General features: G+C 44.9%; 1 long non-coding RNA gene across 1 annotated transcript; it reads right to left on the reverse strand.

Annotated features, from left to right (window-relative positions):
- Window positions 1–555: 555 nt before the first annotated feature.
- On the reverse strand, window positions 556–19,490 carry LOC129525775 (uncharacterized). The gene is made up of 3 exons (XR_008670246.2): window positions 19,432–19,490; window positions 6,153–6,493; window positions 556–660 (listed from the first exon to the last, which is right to left on the reverse strand). It is a non-coding gene; the product is annotated as an uncharacterized lncRNA (long non-coding RNA).
- Window positions 19,491–19,523: the final 33 nt, after the last annotated feature.

A 19,523-nucleotide genomic window follows, 5' to 3' on the forward strand; every position in this document is an offset into this window, starting at 1 on the left:
ATGATTTCGACATCTCTTTATTCATTTTTTTCTCAGTATGTTTGTGATGCTATAACAGAACACCTGAGATAGCTCATTTATAAATAATAGAAATTCATTGGCCTATGGTTCTGGGGGCTGGAAAACACAAGAGCATGACAGTGGCATCTGGTGAGGGCCTTCTTACTGCATCATCCCGAGGCAGAAGGCCGAGGGCAAGTGAGGGCAGAGTGAGAGAGCGCAAGAGAGGGACAAACTTACTTTAACAGAAACCCACTCCTGAGCTAGGACATTAATCCCCTCATGAGAGCAGAGCCATCGTAACCTATTAAAGATGCCTCCTGTCAATACTATTGCATTGGGGATTAACTTTCCAACACATAAACTTTGGGGGCCACATGCAAACCCTAGCAGATTCATTTAAAAAAAGTAAAGTACACCTGTTCTTTTTCCTTTTTCCCTGACATTGTACTCAGTACTGTGGCATCTAGAGCAGATAATCCTCCACTCTGACAGTGAGAGCATTATAGTCTGGAGTCAGAGCTCACACACTCAGATAGGCAGCCATACCAGCAGTTAAAGCCCGTAGTTGGGTCCCCTCATGAACGTAGCAGCTATGTGGATGAAAAGTGACTAAGACAGCCCCTTTTCCTGTGGAACTGTAGTCAGCTGGGCCCAGTGCTGTAAAATAGAGAGTTAAGTGAACGAGATAGCATTAAATAACCTGGGGTTTACAGAAAAGTATTAAAAGACTTTAAATTACACTTGAGCCATTAAGTGCTCCCAAGGTTAGAGTCATTATAGGGTTAGGAAATGCTTGCAGTTTCACAATGTTACGATGTTCTTTTAGTTCACTCTTCTCCTTATGACTGGATGAAAGGTTCTTGCTTCTTTGCTTGGATTATTTCTGCCTATTACAGGCACCATGTGCCCTGCGAATTTCCCTCTGACCAATGCAATTGCAATAAGCCTCTTCTCCAGGTCCTCGTAGCTTGGAGCTATGACCCACATATCACTTGATTAGATCTGGCTCTTTTCTACACCTTTCCTGTGATTGATTCTGAGTTCTTTGAGGAAAAGGATGACGTTCTGTCTCTCTCTGCATTTCCAGGGCTTGGTACAGTTCTTGTAACATAGCAAGTGATTAATGTTTTTGATGAGTAAATGTGAGAAGGGGTCACACATCCAAAGGACTTCAAGGACCAGTCATATAATGTATTTAGAGAACAGCGAGTGGTGAGGACGGTGGGTGGACAGCCCCATCTGAAATGGCACTGGATCCTCAGCTCCAGCTGCTTCCTTCCTTCCATGGGGGCAGGTGGGGCCAGTAGGATCAGAGTTTCTGATTTTTCAATAGAAGTCAAAAATCTGTGCTGGAAATACTTCCGAATTTAAATTTGACTCTTAAGTAAGTTGACTTTTAGCAAAAGTCAGGGGCCAGAGTAAGTTCATGACAACATTTCAGCAGGAGTACAACCTGAAGAGTGGCATCAGAGGGACTCTTAAATGTCAAATGAACCATCTAATCCAATCCAGTCACTGTCTGTTTAATGCAATAGTACTTTTTCTGTGGTCACTCCCTGGCCTGGTTTCAGACAGCTGAGCAAGATTTGGAAGGATGTCACATACAAAATATCCAGCGAGCTGGCTGGAGTGCAGTTAAAGAAGTGCCTGAAATGTTTCTAAAGTAAAGAAAATGCTAATGGCCCTTTTGACTGGTGGCAGTTGACTCCTGTCATTTGTCTTCATGGGCTCATGAAAAGGGGATTTCACTTTAAGCCACATTCTTGACTGCTGTTGCCCTCATACATCTACAGAGATATTAAAGTCCCAGCTACGCAGAATTTCTAAAGGCCGGGATGGGCATTTGGTTTAATGGTGTGACACCGACCGAGGAAAACAAGGTCATAAAATAAAAAAGAGATTGTGCTTCCCTAACTCATATCTTGGGGGTCGGGAATAAACGGATGAGAAAAGAAGAAGGAGCAGTTAGAATCATGTGGAGCTGAGCTTTGTCTTTCTTGACTTGATGAAACTGTTTTGCAGCTGGTAACAAACTGAGCTAGTGCATTTCAGTCTATATGAATGAGAACCTTTCCTCTACCTGAAACCAAAAAGTAATAACACTAAAATAGCAAACACAGCCTTATTAGGTGCCTGATATTGTTATAGGTGTTTCCATTTATTAACTCATTTAATCCTCACAATGACCCCAGGCACGAGAAAACACTGTGACCATCCTCATTTTCCAGATGGAGAAATTGTGATCCAGAGAGGCCAAGTCACTTGCTTAACATCACCCAGCCAGTAGGTGCCCAGTCCCACCTCACTACTACCTCCTGAGGGCAGTGGTTTTCCATTGTAGCAGAGAGAGAGACCTGTGTCTTCAGGGGCAGCACTGAATTGTCAACATAATTTCCCCTCCATCTCCCTAATCTGTGTGTTCAAATAAAAAGTTCACGTAGGTTCTAGGTAAACATACTTATTTCCATTGCTTTACTTCACTTTCTTCAGAAATACCATTAAAATATAGGAAAGTCATTTTATTTTAAAAGTGGGAGATGACATAAACGCACAAGAACAAAGCAAAGGGAGAGACAATGGCAGTGATGGAGTTTGAGAGTTGCAAAATGGATTAAGTAGTTACTGACTCAGCCAACCAAAGACAGGTTAACCCGGCACCGGGGGCAACCAAAACTAAATTAAGTTCATTGTGCAGAGAACCGAAAAGTCTCAGGTGTTGAGGGCACCATGACCAACTGAATTGAGTTGGGGGCATGAGTGTGACAGATTCCCTGAGTCTCTAGACCCTTTGGATACCATCCCCCTACCAGCCTGGATGCTGCCCTGGTCACTTCTGGAGGTCAGCTACAGAAGGCAGGCAGCCAGGCTCACCAGCTCTCTCTGCACCCTCCCTCCAGGCTGGAGACAGAGGAGCCTGGGTGGAAATGGCAAACAGGAAGTTGTGAATACTGACAGTGACCCTGAAATGAGCCAACCCAGCCACATCACCCTCCAGAAACGCCCCCCACTTGTCAGGCCCTGCTATTGGACCCAGAGTTTCAGGGAGGCTTTTTGGTTTGTCACTTTTTTTTTTTTTTTTTTTTGAGATAGAGTCTTGCTCTGTCACCCAGGCTGGAGTGCAGTGGCGCAATCTTGGCTCACTGCAGTGTCCACCTCCTGGATTCGCGCCATTCTCCTGCCTCAGCCTCCCAAGTAGCTGGGACTACAGGCACCTGCCACCATGCCTGGCTAATTTTTTTTTTTTCATATTTTTAGTGGAGACGGGGTTTCACCGTGTTAGCCAGGATGGTCTCGATCTCCTGACCTCATGATCCACTTGCCTCGGCCTCCCAAAGTGGTGGGATTACAGGCGTGAGCCACCGTGCCTGGCCGGTTTCTCTCCTTTAAATATGAACAGTCAGCAAAGGGCCCCCAAACTCTGGAGGAAAACCTCTAACAGGAAAGACAAAGGTGGGAAGAAAAAAAATACAACAAAACAAAAACAACTTGGAGGAAAAGATACCCAGCAGAGTCACGAGAGAGTCAAGATATTAATTAGCCAGGTGTGGTAGGTGGGAGGATTGATCAATCCCAGGAGGTCGAGGTTACAGTGAGATGGCACCACTACACTCCAGCCTGGGCAACAAAATAAGACCCTATCTCAAGGAGAGAGAGAGAGTCAAAAAATCCGTCCTTGCTTTTTATAAAGATGTGAGGGTCTTAGAATCTTATTGGGGAGCTTTAAAAAAATATTGTCAGTCGATGTCATGCCAGACTATTTAAGAATCTCACTGGCGTAGGGGCTGGACCTTGGTCTGTTTTTCCAGTCCTCTTGATTCTGATGTGCAGTCAGAGTTGGAAATCACTGGTCTGGTCCAAAGTTTCTCAACCTTTTATTCCCTAAAACTTGAGCTGTAAACTCATTTCCATATGAAACTGCAGCTCTATATATCAGTGTGGCTGCAGGGCTTGTATCTCCCTCATAGGCCTTTTGTGAAGATGAAAAATATATGTCAGCTGTAATTATTATCCCATATTTACACAAATGTTTGTACTTATTTATTTCACTGGTGTCTTTTCTACCTGTTACTAGATATCTATCTCTAGAACAGAGTTTACGATCATCTCAAGTACAAGGCAGGGATGATGATAACTACCTTTTACTTTGAATAGAAATTATTTTATCTATAAAAAATACAGCTTCTACTGATGCCTCGTAGGGTTCCCATGTCCCTCTTCCTCATCAGGGCAGACTAACCCCACCCCTACTTGTCTAGGTTATCCAAAGATATGCAACAAGCCCCTTACCTCTCCTCACCTCGGTTTTCTCATCTGTTAAATGGGAGTATCCACTTCACAGGCTTTTTTTTTGTGTGTGTGTGTGTGAGGGTACTTTTAGGTAATGTAGATAAAATGCTTTCTACTCAAAGTGGAAGGTCATTATCATCATCCCTGCCTTGTCCTTGGGATGATTGTAAACTGTTCTAGAGATAGCTTTTCAAGAATAGATAGAAAGGACACCAGTAAAATGAATAAATGCAAATATTTGTGCAAATATGGTGTTAATGATTATAACTGACAGCTATATTTCATCTTCACAAGGGGCCTATGAGGGAGAAACATAATTATCATATCCATATTTCAGGTGGGGAAACTGAGGTATTTGGCAGTAAGTGACTTTCCCCAGATCACACAACTAGGAGGTGTTGGAGATGGGATTAACCCTGGCCAAGTTTGGCATCCGAATCTGCTCTTGCAATCACCGTATTTCTCAGCCATGACAAACCGAGTCTCTAGAAGCACAGTGCTGAGATTCACAGGTGGAAAGCCTAAGTCCCTGTGATAGGTGGGATTTGGGCTCCTGTGACCTTCTCCCCGCTGCCTTTATGCCTGAGGATATGTCACAAGGCATTGAACTGACCTGAAAATAAAGCGATTATCTTGGATGATCCAGGAGAGCGGATCAGTAGAGGAGAGTGAATCAGAAGAGTCCTAGAGACGCAGCAGAGGAGGCAGGAGCGATTTGGAGGGTGAGAAGGACTTGACTTGGCATTGCTGGATTTGAAGTTAGGGGAAAGAGCCATGAGCCGAGGAGTGTTGACGGCCTCCAGAAGCCGCAAAGGGCCCTCAGCCAGCCGGGCGCGGTGGCTCACGCCTGTAATCCCGGTACTTTGGGAGGCCAAGGCGGGCGGATCATGAGGTCAGGAGATCTAGACCGTCTCTACCAAAAAATTCAAAAAATTAGCCGGGCGTGGTGGTGGGTGCCTGTAGTCTCAGCTGCTGGGGAGACTGAGGCAGGAGAATGGCATGAACCCGGGAGGCGGAGCTTGCAGTGAGCCGAGATCGCGCCACTGCACTCCAGCCTGGGCGACAGAGCGAGACTCCGTCTCAAAAAAAAAAAGAAAAAAAAATGGCCCTCGGCCGACAGCCAGCGGGGAAAAGAGGACCTCAGTTTTACAATGAAAGAAGCTGAATTCTCCCAGCAACCCAAATAAGCAAGGAAGCATCTTCCCCTGGAGCCTCCGGAGAGAAGCACCACCATTCAGATGCCTTGATTTTAGCCCAGTGAGGCCTATGCTGGAATTCCGACCTATGAAAGTGCGAGAGAATAAATCAGCGCTGTTTTAAGTCGCTGGTGGTGGCAATTCGTTACAGCATCTCGTCCATCCTTACAACGTGCTTGGGGGTGGGATGGAATCTGTTACTGCTGGTCTTTCCCCCATATCATAGATAAGGAGATTAAGGACCCCAGGGGTTAGAAACTTCCACGAGACACCCCCATGAGACATCCAGGTCTGGTGGGCTCCAGCCTTTGGGAGTCCGTCACCAAACCCAGAAACACACGAAATGACCCACCTGCTCAGGCAAGTTGCGTGAGAATTACATGGGCTTATGTGAAAGCTCCTTATAAATGACAAAACATGACACAAATGGGAGTTTGAGATAAATTAAAAAAAAACACCTGTGGGTTTAATAAACCCATTGTCACCATCTAACAGAAACAAAAAGCACATTTTAGTTTTTTTTTTTCACATTTGGCTAATTTTTTCTGATCAAATTACCATTTTGACATTCTCCATTTATTAGCCAGCAGGTGTTCAGTAATCACAACTACCACGCTTGCTGCTTGACACAATTTGTACCAAATTGAATCAGAAAAGACTTCTTACCTTAAGGAGTTCCTAACTTCTGGGTGAGAGTCAGAGAAGTGGGACCATCACCCCCATCCTGTACATGGGAGGTAAGAAAGGGGACAGGAAGTGTCTTCAGCCAAGTTTGCAATTCTTGAAAGAATCCTGTCTGACACTGTGAGGCTGCAGGACAGAGAGAAGCGGCGAGGAGAAACCAAGAAAGAGCCGGGGTCACACCCCAGCCCTGGCCCAATCTCTCTCTGACATACTGTTTCAGGAGCCCATAAATTTCTCTTTGGTCTGAGCCTTTTCTGTGTGGGCTTCTGTCACTTGCAACCAGAAGAGACATCTGTTGAACTCAAAGGATGAGAAAAGGGTATCTGGGAAGAGAAGGAAAATGGAAGATGTTATTCCAAACAGGAGGAAGGATATACACAAAGAGACCTGTGATCCTGCAAGAACCCAGCATTGATGGGAAGAACAAGAGTGTGGTCCTTGTAGGAAGCTCACTCATCCTCCACAAGCCCAACCCAGACAGGGAGGGAGGGAGGGAGGGAGGGGCTGAGAGTCTGTGAACAGAGACTCCAAGTCCAGTTTGGTGCTAGATACAGAACTCTGTGTCTCCTTAGCTGCAGAGACACCTTGGGCTCAGGCTCACAGGCTGTCCCTCCAGGTGAGAAGGGGAACAGCAGCAGGCCAACCCGTCCTGGAGAAAGATGCTCTGCTCTGGGCCAGAGGCTGAATATAAACTGATATTTGAGTCCTAAACACAGCCTGCCAAGTGGATGGATTTCGAGAAACTTAAATATACAAGAGAGAAAATGTTTATTTTCTTGACTGGGCTAAGGGATGCCCAGATGGTGGGTGTAACATTAGTTCTGGGGGTGTTTTTGGAAGAGATTGACATTGGAATCAGTAGACTGAGTAAAGATCCCTTGAGGGCTTGAATAGAGCAAAATGATGGCGGGCGAATTCTCCCTCTCTCTCTTCTTGAGCTGAAACATCCATCTTCTCCTGCCTTTGGACATTGGAGCTCCTAGTTCTTGGCTCTTTAGACTCTGGGACTTACACCAGCCATCACCCTCAGCTCCCTTCCCCACTCTATAATAAACAATTCAAACATTACCTTCCACCTTTTTAGCTATTTCATATGAAGGAATCTTAGATGTGGTCAGAGAGAACAAAGTCATAAAGAAAATGAAGTTACAAAGAAAAAGAAGTACACACACATACACACACACACACACACACACACACACACACACACACACACAGGCATGGGAATTGCACTGGCTCTGGAAGCCTTAGGAATCATGCTGACTGCCCATGGACAACCCAAACGGTGTAATGACATGAGGGCATCTCTGCTACAAATGCTGACCATTCCATGAGATTAATCTCCTTAGGCACCACAGGCTTGATTTGGGAATGCCTCCTGCCTTCCTTCTTTCCTGGCAAAGAAAATTACCAGGGACTGAGCCGGGGAAGAATATTAGTGTTAATAAGAACAGTTTATTCCATTGCCATCTGCTGATTTTTAATAAGGGAGCTGCCTAATGACAATGATTTTCTTCAGCCAGGTGGAGAAATGTCCCCGAAGAAGGAGCACAGTTGTCACAGAGAGGACTTGAGACTCAGGTCAGGGGTGCATATTTGTTGGCCTTTCTGATACAATTTTTTAGCCCCAGGGGAATATATTTCCAGCAGAAGTTATGGTGGGGTGGCTGATATCTGCTCTCTTTGCCCACCCAGTATCATTCCCTCTGTCTCTGCAGTTGATAACACCCAGGTTCCTCAAGAAGAAGACTGCAGTCAGGCAGAGAAGGGTGTCTCATCTGAAGGGGATGGGACTGAAGCTACTCAGGGGATGGGGTCCCAATAGCAACTCAGCCTTGATTTTCCGAAATAGAGGTTTTGAAATTGAAGCCAGAACGTAGGAACACAGAGCCAAGAGTTCATGAGAAGGAGGAAAAGAGGGAGAAAGGGAGATTTCAATATTTATTTGAATCTCTTGATCAAGGGGCACTTAAAACCAATACACAAAACTTTTCAGTCAGTGAGCCAATTAACATTCACATTTATTTTCTTTTTGTTTTAGCTGGTTTGGGTTGAGTTCTCTCAGTACCAATACAAGGCGGATCGAAATCAGCAAAATCAACACCAAAGTCACTACTACAAGAGGCAAAGCATTAGGTAAGTTGATGATGGAGAATTCACCGGACCTGGGCTAAGCAGGGATAGGAAGTCTCCATGGAGGAGGTGGCATTTGACCAGGATGGGGCATGAGAGTAAAGAGAGGAGAGGCATCCATGGAGAGTGGATGGTAGGAACTGGAACAGGATGGTGAGGAAGTGCTGCTTTGTCGGGTGTCTATACCTCTTATTCTGCCTAGGACAGTGGGATATATGCCAGTTGTCCTAAGACTATATCAATGGGCCCTGTTTACTCTGCATGGTGTCCTGGCTTGGTTGGTAGATTACATGATCACTCTGCTTACGGAACTTGAAAGAACCCAAGTTCTTTCTTGATAGCCTAACCATGTAGTCACAAGCACTCGGGTCCTCAGCCCTATCCAGGTATCCGGGAAAGGATAGACAGACACACACACACACACACACACACACACACACACACACACACACACACACACACACAGAGAGAGAGAGAGAGAGAGAGAGATTGATTCTTTTTTTTTTTTTTTTTTTTTTGAGACGGAGTCTCGCTTTGTCACCCAGGCTGGAGTGCAGTGGCGCAATCTCGGCTCACTGCAAGCTCCGCCTCCCAGGTTCACGCCATTCTCCTGCCTCAGCCTCCCGAGTAGCTGGGACTACAGGCGCCCGCCACCACGCCCGGCTAATTTTTTTTTGTATTTTTAGTAGAGACGGGGTTTCACCGTGTTAGCCAGGATGGTCTCGATCTCTTGACCTCGTGATCCGCCCGCCTTGGCCTCCCAAAGTGCTGGGATTACAGGCGTGAGCCACCGCGCCCGGCCCGAGATTGATTCTTAACTTGGGCCAGGAGTTAGCTCATTTTGGAAACGTTGAGGGAAATCTGCCTTCCAGAGCAGAGTGGGACATGAGGGACATGTTTTCCGTAGAAAGGATGATTCAGTTGTGAGTTGTGTGCTTGCCAGAGTGTTCCTTTTTGAGCTAATTACTGTCTGCCGATAAATTACAGGGATTAAAAACAAGAACAAAATGAACTTAGTTCAAGGACACATGTCAGAAACAGAACAATTAGCATTCTGAAAGGTCCATTAGTGCGAGCGACTTAGAAAAATCTTTTCTTATAAACTTCTAGTCATATTAGATATTTCAAAAACAGGATTAGAAGAATTTGCATGTTGGCTGGCAGTGAAATTGCACTTCCTGAATGAAGTGTGTCCTGAGAGACCAGGGTCAGAGCTTGGGAGAGTGTCTGGTTTTACAAAATGTAAGCTTTGCTCAGGCTGCTGGTGTGCGTGTGTGTGTGAGAGAGAGAGTGTCACTATTTTTGTGTGCGTGAAAGTATGTCATTCTGTGCATATGCCGCTTCCTTACTAGAAGAATGTTGCACAGTGCTGTATAAATGTGTAAAAATAGTTTTGCCCCAATGATGAATATTATATTGTAATGTGCATGTAGTCAGTCCTCTCTTATCCTCCGTTTCAGTTACTCATGGTCAGTCACGGTCTAAAAATATTACTGACAATAAGATATTTTGAGAGAGAAATAGAGATAAACCACATTCAAATATCGTTTATTACAGTATGTTGTTTACATTGTCCTAGTTTATTATGAGTCCTTATTTGTTAATCTGTTCCTGTGCCTAATTTATAAATTAAACTTTATCGTAGGTATGTATGTATAAGAAACATTCATGGCATATATAGAGCTTGGTACTATCCTGTTGTCAAGCACCCACTGTGAGTCTCGGAGCGTACCCCTGTGGTTAAGTGCGGACCACTGTAGTGTGCACTAACAGCGTCCAGAAACTATGTTTCAAGGATTGAGAAATGCTCCTGAGAATTCAGAAACGTTTGCAAATCCTCCACACTCTAGGTAATCGAAAGGATTTATTTTTCTTCTTTGAAATCCTGCCCCCTTGGTATTGAAACAGCTCCCTGCTTTCCCATAGCCAGACCACATCCCTCATACACAGACTTCAAACACCTGCAGGGTGGGAGCGCTGCCCAGGGCTGGCCAATCAGTGTGTGCCATCCCAGTGCAACAGTGATTGGCTCACGAGTGGTCATGTGACCTACTGAGCTCTCGCTTTCTCAGCCCTGCCAAGGGGCTAAGGCATTCGGAAATAAGCACAACCATAGGTCTGCAGGAGCCCAGGGTTTCCACACAGTGACTTCGACCTGCCTTTTGCAGCTCAATGCTGTAAACCCAAGCTTGTCTCAGACTCATCAGACTTGGGTCACAGAAGCCAGTTCCTTATGAAACAGGCCGGGAAGGCTCAACTACTGATAACGTACAGCCCTGTTTTCTTGTGAAGGCTTAATTAATTGCAGCAACATTTTGGGCATTGATTTTTTTCCATGTAGCTTCAGCACATGAGTTAGCAGCTCCTTTGCAGGCAATGTGTTGCCAAGTGTCTGGGGCAGTCACGTAATAGAATCAGTAAATTCGCCGCAGTCTCTTCTGGTCTGAAGGTGGCAGCCCAGAGGTGCTCCTGTTGGATGCATATTCATTGAATCTGAAAGAGAGAGGGAGTGCAGTCTCTTGTGTGAAAGAAGTCTCAGCTTGGGACATCAGCTTGGTTCTCTCAAAAACTGGTGACTGCTTACTGGCCTGAGGGAGCTGATGTCCCTGCCACTGACCCTGAACGTGACCTTGTCAAACCAGGGTAGTCTGAGGCTGTTTCTCCTCTTGGGCAATGCAGAGGACCTTGCTTTAGTCCGACTAGAGCCAGCTAGTGTTCCTTTTCTCAAATCCTTTTAACAAATTTTAAGTGTACAATATGGCGCTATGTCGTACAGAAGATCTCTAGAACCCATTTTTATTGCGTAACTGAAACTTGATACCTGTTTCCCCTCCCCCATCTCCGCAGCCCCTGGAAACCACTGCTCTACTCTCTGCTTCTGTGAGTTTATTTTAGATACCTCATGTAAGCAGCAGTTATTTCACTTAGCATATTGTCCTCCAGATTCATTTCTGTTATTGCACATTGCAGAATTTCCTTCTTTTATAAGGCTGAATAATATTCCATTGCATGTATATGCCATATTTTCTTGATCCATTCATCCATTTATGGATATTTAGGGTTTTTTCCAAATCTTGGATATTGTGAATAATGCTAAAATGAACATGGATGTGCAGATATCTGTTTGTGATCCTGATTTCAATTCTTTTTTTTTCATATACCCAGAAGTAGAGTTGCTGGAATATACAGTAGTTCTATTTTTAATGTTTTTGAGAAACCTCTATACTTTTCTATAGTGGCGGTACCATTTTACATTTCTTCCAACAGTGTACAAGAGTTCCAGTTTCTCCATATCCTTGCCAACACTTACCTTTTATTTTATTTTTATAATAGTCATCCTAGGAAGTGTGAGGTGATATTTCATTGTGGTTTCAATTTGCATTCCCCTGATAATTAGTAATGTTGAACATGTTTTCATATACCTATTGGCCATTTATGTGTCTTCTTTGGAAAAACATATAATCAAATACTTGGCCTATATTTTTTTTCTTTAAAGACGGAGTCTCACTCTGTCACCCAGGCTGGAGTGCAGTGGCACGATCTTGGCTCACCACAGCCTTTGCCTCCTAGGTTTAGGTGATTCTTGTGTCTTAGCCTCCTGGGTAGCTGGGATTTCAGGCACATGCCACCATGCCTGGCTTTTTATTTTTTATTTTTATTTTTTGGATTTTTAGTAGAGACAGAGTTTCACCATATTGGCCAAGCTGGTCTTGAACTCCTGACCTGAAGTGATCCGCCTGCCTCAGCCTCCCAAAGTGCCAAAATTACAGGCATGAGCCACCGCGCCCAGCCCTTGGCCTATTTTTAAACTGAGTTGTTTGTTTTGCTATTGAGTTGTGGAAGTTTCTTATATTTTTAGACATTCAATCCCTTTCAGATATATGGTTTGCAAACATTTTCTCCTATTTTGTAGGTCACCTTTTCACTTTGTTGCTTATTTCCTTTGCTATTCAGAAGCCTGTCAATATGATGTAGTTCCAAGTGTCCATTTTTACTGGTGTTGCCTCTCTGCTTTTGGTGCCACATCCATACACATCATCAGCTGATCATCTGCAAGGGTGCCAAGAATACCCAATGATGAGAGGATTTCAACAAATGGTTTTGAGAAACTGGATAGCCACATGCAAAAGAATTAAACAGGGCCCTTATCTTACACCTTACACAAAAATCAAGTCAAAATGAATTTAAAATATAAACATAAGACTTGAAACTGTAAAACGCGTAAAAGCAGACACAGGAGGAAACTTCATGACATTAGTTTTGGCAATGATTTATTGCCTCGAACGTTCCTTGGACACCTTGAGACAGGAAACAACCTCTTATCATGAGAGGTCAGCAGCTTCGAGAGGTCTCTTGCTTACCAGAAAAATCAAAGATTCATCAAATGAGTCACCAGTTAAATGCTTAAAAACCCAGATCTGTGCCATGGTGGGATCCTCCCTGATGGGCAGTCTTACAGAGCCTGAGACAGGGAAAATTCAGAAAAGAGAGGAGAAAAGAGCTAGACCTGAACTATTTCTAGGCTGTAGAATGCTCCAGTTGCAGGTACTGAATTCAGTGGGTATTACTATTTCCTAGGTGTAAACCATGGTTCAACTGTTAGTAATCAATGACATCAATTTACAGGCCACTATCATTTTTAAAATGCATGGAATAGAATAAAATATATTAGGGTATATTCTTGGAACAAAGGTGTATATTCTTAATGAAATTTTGGTTTAAATTGTATAGGTGTTTGTGTGTGCATGCGGGGGTGGATAAATCCTAATGTAAAATGTATTTATTTTTCTTTTTCTATTTTAAAGAGACGGTCTTGCTCTGTTGTCCAAGCTGGAGTGCAGTGGCTCCATCATGGCTTACTGCAGCCTTGAACTCCTGGGCTGATGTGATCCTCCTGCATCAGCCTCCCACATAACTGGGACTGCAAGTGTGCACCACCATGCCTAGCTAACCTTTTTATTTCTTATTTTTGTATACATGGGGTTTTGCTGTCTTGCGCAGGGTAGTCTGGAACTCTTGGCCTCAAGGATTCCTCCTGCCTCTGCCTCCCAAAGTACTGGGATTACAGGTGTGAGCCACCATGTCCAGCATTATTTCTTATTATGGATTATGATGAAGAAGCTAAAAAGTACAAGCCTAATCTGCTGTTCCTAACCCAGTCTTTCACGGTTTCCAGGAGGCTTCCTTTTCTCTTCCAGCTCATATTATCTGCTCCGATCTCTGAATATTTTGAACCAGCCAGTTGAAAGCCTAGGTTTGTATTTGTATTTCCCTGCACTGATTTTTGTTAGTCTGCATAAAATTTCCATCCATTGTTCAGTCAACAAGTGTTTCCTATGAGTTTTTCCTCTCCTACAGGACTGTTCCTCTTTCCAGTGGCTCTGGTATAATACAGAGCCCCATAACAGGATTCCAAGCAGAAATAACCTCATGCCAACCTGGAAAGTAAACAAGTGGAGCATAATATACCCTTATCACACAGACACAATTACATATGGGGCATGAAGGAATATTTATCGTTACCTCAAAGAAATATGCTCCTTCGCACTTTTCTTGAAACACCTGGTCCACGCTACTTTTTATTTTCCCACTTGGACAGGGACTTTGGTAGAAGAAATACTTTGCTCTTCCCTTAGGTCTGCTCATGTGCAATGATAAATAGCATCTAACACTCAGCTTCTGTGATGGGGACAATAGGGATAGGTGGGGTCTGCAGGACACCTGCTACTCAGTAGGCTTGGAGTCCCAGTGGCACCACAGCACTGGCCTTTCCAAGGGAAACCACAATTCCATATTTTTATTAAAAATCTTCCAATTTGCAAATGTTGCCAAACGCTTCATTTTCTAAATACTGTACATGATAAAAAATACATCTGTAGGCCACTAGGGTCTCAGGTGTGCCACATGGAAACCGACCCACTGCTGGGCACATGCATGACGGATGCTCACTGACCAGACTGGAGCATACCAGGGACAACCCTGGGTTGCAGGTGACCTCTAGGTTTTTGTCTGGAATGAGATATCCTACTACAGGAACATGAGTCTGTGGATAACATGCATCACCCACGTTTTGCTCTGATGCTTTGATTCTTAAAGGAAACCACACAAGAAAAACAGATTTATATTAACAAGGGACTGTATAAACTCTCATCAGCATCTGGCTGTTCATCTGGAACAGATTATTATCCAGATGCTTGTTTTCATCAGGGGCACTGCTTTTGTTACACTGTCAGCTAATGGCTTCCCCCTCTCCTTCCTCCCTAGATACATCATCTCTTTTTATGGTTAAGAACAAACATGTATTCCCCACCCTTGTCCAGCCCTATTTTGAACAAGTTCTGAAAATCACCTCAGTTTCCTCACCCTCTTGCTTTCAATTGGATTTGGCCAATGAGTGGTGCCTGCAGGTAAAAGAGCAGGAAGAGAGGGAGAGGTCAGGGTGTTTACAACCCTGCTTTCCCACCCCATTGCTGGATGGTTCACTGAGAAAGAAGACTCTGCAATGGAGATTAGTGTGCAGGGTGCTTATTAGGGAGTGACTTCGGGACCCATTCCTTGGAAAGGAAGAAAAGGAAGCAGGAGTGGGCAGAGGGAAATATTGAGCTGTGAAGCAGGCCCAGAAAAAATGGCCAACTCTGGAGTGAGCTTGGGAGCTAGGATGGTCCTAGCGAATTCCCCGAGGTGGGCTGAGATGGTCAGGCCTTTATACTCCCAGGGCAAGTCACTGTGGGCCCACTGGGAAGGGGCTTGCCCCTGGAGATGATGACTCGCAGCAGCTCAGGCACTCCCTGAAGGGGCTGCAGCTGGAGTCTACCTATCGTGACAGCACTCCCTGAAGCTGCAGCAACACACCTTTCATCAAAAGAGGGTCTGGGCAGCAGCATATCAAGGTGCCTACCACGCTGTCTGCTTGGCCACAGGTGGCTGAGCCTCAGTTGTTTTACCGGAGACCACAGCTCCTGTTGGGTGTCCAGATCCGACAGTCGCAGCTCCCTCTGGGCTCCACTCACATATTCCTTTCCATTCACTTCTGGCCCAGAGCTAGTGGGCTTCCTACTATCACCCTGATGTGCTTCCCTGTTCCTTGTTTTTACCTTCAAGTCTCCTCTCATCTATGAAAATAGTCTGTTCCCTAGACTCTCATCACTTTCCCCTTTTTAGTGCATGATGTGTTTCCTGCCAATACCCTGAAAGACTCACAATTCAAGGATCATTCTATGTACTGTTTTTCTATATCATTGCAATGAGGTGTAAGAAAGGTGTAATTGTGCATATTTGGCTGCATCTACACACAAATTTGTTTGCAGATAAAACTGTTGTATTGAAACTGGTCAGTAACCAGATATTAACTGGATGTTGAGCTTCTTTCCTCTTTAAATTAGTTCATGTCATAGAGACAGGATATGTGTATTAGCCAGATAGGCTAATGTCCTGTAACAACCATCCCCCACCTATCAGTAGCCCAGCAAGAAAGGCATGGGATTTTTTGTTTATTTGTTTGCTTTTTGATATACAGCCCAATGCTCTTGTTTTGTCTCTGGCTGCTTTCATCCTCAGCCCTCTCTCTCACATGGTGACTCAAGGGATCTGATGTGTTCCCTCTTGTAGCTTCATCATAGTCAACACATGGCTTCTAAAGTCATTGCAAAAGAAGAAGAGTGTGAGAAGGAATCTCTCCCTGCTTGTGGATTTCCTCTCTTCCAGATGCCCATCTCTTCAGCATAGAAAGTCCTTATCTCTGAAGTGAAACACACCAGTCTGCTGTCTTTTGGTGGGAACTAACCACATGGCCCTGTCCACATGCACAGGGTCTGCAAATGAAGCCCTTGGACGGTCAGTGACGACCCTGAATTATAGAAGAGACACACAAGTAGCTGCCAATCATCCAGATTTCTCTGCCTTGCTATGTGAGCCTGTATTGTTGACTGGTGATGCTTATGATTTTCAAGGAGAACAAACTGTATACATCTTTCCCTGGGACTTTAATTGCTCAACACCTGGGTTTATATTGAGGCCAGAGTGAATGACAGTAGCTATTAATCAAGTAGCTGGCAAACTGCAGAAGCTGAATTGGTCCAGGTGAGCTTAGGCCCTTAGGCCACCCTAAGAGAACCACCTGTGTTTAGGGAGTAAACCTCTGCTATCCTTGCCCCTGGTCCAACTAGTTTGAAAATCCCTACAATAAACATGTTTTGGCTGCAGGTACTAATGATGATAAAGCCCAGAATAAATCAGAACCTCTCATCCCTATGGAAAAAACCCTCGCCATTCTTCACTTCCTCATTTATAAAGGGGAGTTGTAGCCACACCCACTCCCATCGCGCTGTTTTGTGAGGAACGAATTAGGTCATTGGTACAGACACTGCACAATGGGGACCAATGCATGGCAGTAGCTCCAATCACACCTTCCCAGAGGGGACCCGTCTCAGGACTCTCAGGGTAAATAAGCCTCCTAGAACTTTGCAATATAGTGACTCTGAAATAGGTATTATGCTTGCTGTTGTTTTAATGTTATTATTAATACACAGGCAATAAGCACCTCCAGGGAATACACACAGCTTCATGTCCTGTCCTTTCCTTATAGAATTCAGGGGTCCCAAGGATGGCATTCTGGGTTGGCCACATGGCATCCATCCCAGCCCTCTCTCCCTGCCCATGGATCCCTTCTCTCCCAGATGTCCATCTCTCAGCATCTCTTGGTGCTAGTACATGGGAATGAGGCCTGCAGCTAGAAAGTTCGCTTGAGACTTCTGGGCATTATTAACATTCCTGAAAATAGTGAGGGATGGAGAGAGAAAGAGAGAGAGAGAGGAAGAAGAAAAAGGAGGAGGGGGTGAAGAATAAGAAGGAGGAGGAGGAGAGAGGGAGAACACCTGGGGGGCTGCAAGCAGGTGAGTATGGTTTATTCAGCAGCTCTCTTGTCAGCAGCTCTCTCATCAGCAGCTCTCTCACACTGTCCACCTTTATCTCAGCTGTCTGTTCCAGCTCTGTGGCTCCTGCCACCCCCACGCCTGGAGCTGCTCTTCCTGACCTGCAAGGCCAGCTCTGTCAGGGTTCACAGCTTAACTCTTTCTCTCTCCAGGCACAAGCCAGTTCTTGGCTCCCAACTGCCCACCTTCAAGGTGGGTAGCTCTCACAGGCATCAGCAGTTTCATACTATCTCTCTGGGCACCAGCACCGAGCTGTGTGGTGCCATGCCATGCCTTACTGAGCTGAGCCAAGACGAACAGCACCTGTACAGCATCAGCAGGTTAGTGATACCTTTTAAAGACAAGAGTGGTGTAGAGCCATGTATGAGTTTACACAAACAGGTTATATAACAAGTGGAGGTGTGCGCCTGCTCACCAATCCCACAGAGTCATGCAGGCCTGATGTCTGCCTCGGCCTAATTCTTGACCAAAGCACATCCATGCACCTTATACAAGCCCACCCCAGAACGACTTGCCTCTTGTTAGGTGACAAAAATTCCTGCCTGATGAGGTCACCTTTAGTCAGATACAGCATCCAAGCACACACACACACACACACACACACACACACACACACACACACAACAAAGAAACAAACAAACAAGCACGAGTGGAGGAGCAGATGTATACACCAAGGATTACAGCACAGATGGTAAGTGGTCTGGCAGAGATGAACTCAGAGAGTGGGCATCTGATGGAACCTGACAGGTCAAGACAGGCTTCCTGGAGGAGGTGGACCCTAAGCTGAGACTCAAAAGATGAACAGGTGTCATTGCTCTACTGTAGAAGACATGGATGCTGGGAACAACTGCCAGGCAGAGGCCATAGCATCTGTCTAGGCCTAGGGTGGGTGGATGATATAGTTTGGCTGTGTCCCCACTCAAATCTCATCTTGAATTGTAGCTCCCATAATTCCCATTTGTTGTAGGAGGAACCTGGTGGGAGATAACTGAATCATGGGGGAGGTTCCTCCATACTATTCTTGTGGTAGTGAATACATCTCATGAGATCTGATGGTTTTATAAGGGGTTTGCCCTTTCACTTGGCTCTCATTCTCTCCTGTCTGCCACCATGTAAGATGTGCCTTTCGCCTTCCACCATGATTGTGAGGCCTCCTCAGCCATGTGGAACTGTGAGTTCATTAAACCTCTTTTTCTTTATAAATTACGCAGTCTTGGGTATGTCTTTATCAGCAGTGTGAAAATGGACTAATACCGTGGGGGAGGAAGTGCATCTGTGGCTGCTGTGTGGAGTAAGATGAGGCTGGAGATGTGGCAGGGGTCAGTTCACTAGTGTGTGGTGTCTGAGGCAAGGAGCACAAACTTCAAGGGCACTTTGAGGGGTCACTGAGGGGTGTGCAGCAGAAGCAGGGCCTGGAGAGACCTGTGATTTAGAATGACCAGTCTGGATGCTGGGGACAACTGGGAGGATAACATAATATAATTATACCCAACCTTTGTACAGCACTCACAGCATGTTTCAGACATTGCTTTAAACATTTTAGATACATTACCTTCTTATTAAAATGTATTTTGTGAGATAGTTACTATTATTATCATCTCACAAGTGAGGAAATTATAGAACAAAGAAGTTAGGTAACTTGCCCAGGGCCACAAAACTAGTAAGTGGTAGAACCAGGATTAACCTCAGACCAGCCCCAGAGGTTTTGCTATTAACTACCACACCATTGCGCCACTCCCAAACCAGAGGGAGCAGTGGGTTGGATGCAGGTGGACCCCATCCTAATTCCAATCCTCCAGTAGGCGTTCAGAAAAATGAAGTACCCAGTATAATCATTCATTGTTATTAAGTGTGCTTTATGTCTCAGGCAATACACACAAATCTCTCACATGAATTTGTTATTTTGGCCCTCAGGGCAACTCTGTGGGATAGGGGGAGGGTTATTGTTGCTGTTTTACAGATGGGGAAGCTGAGGCCCAGAGAAGTTAAGTAAGTTGTCTAAGTTCACAAAGTTACCAGAAGATTGTGGAGTGGTCTTCCAGGGAGAGTTATCTTGTATCAGGAAGGAGAGATGATTACTTGGGAAAGCCCAAGAAACAACAGGTATTTGAAAGCCATAGCAGTTCATCTGGGGTTGATCTGGGAGCATACAGTAAAAAAAGAGCTAAAATGCAAGGCACCAACATAGAAAAGCCCACCTGGTCTCTCTTCTTAGGGTGGCTCCTCTCTGTCTCTCTGCCTCTGCCTCTTGTCCTAGCCCAGCATGGCCACAGGTCCCAGGTTCTGTGAC

This window comes from Gorilla gorilla, chromosome 10 (assembly GCF_029281585.2).
Source record: "Gorilla gorilla gorilla isolate KB3781 chromosome 10, NHGRI_mGorGor1-v2.1_pri, whole genome shotgun sequence".
In the NCBI taxonomy this organism is placed as follows: domain Eukaryota; kingdom Metazoa; phylum Chordata; class Mammalia; order Primates; family Hominidae; genus Gorilla; species Gorilla gorilla.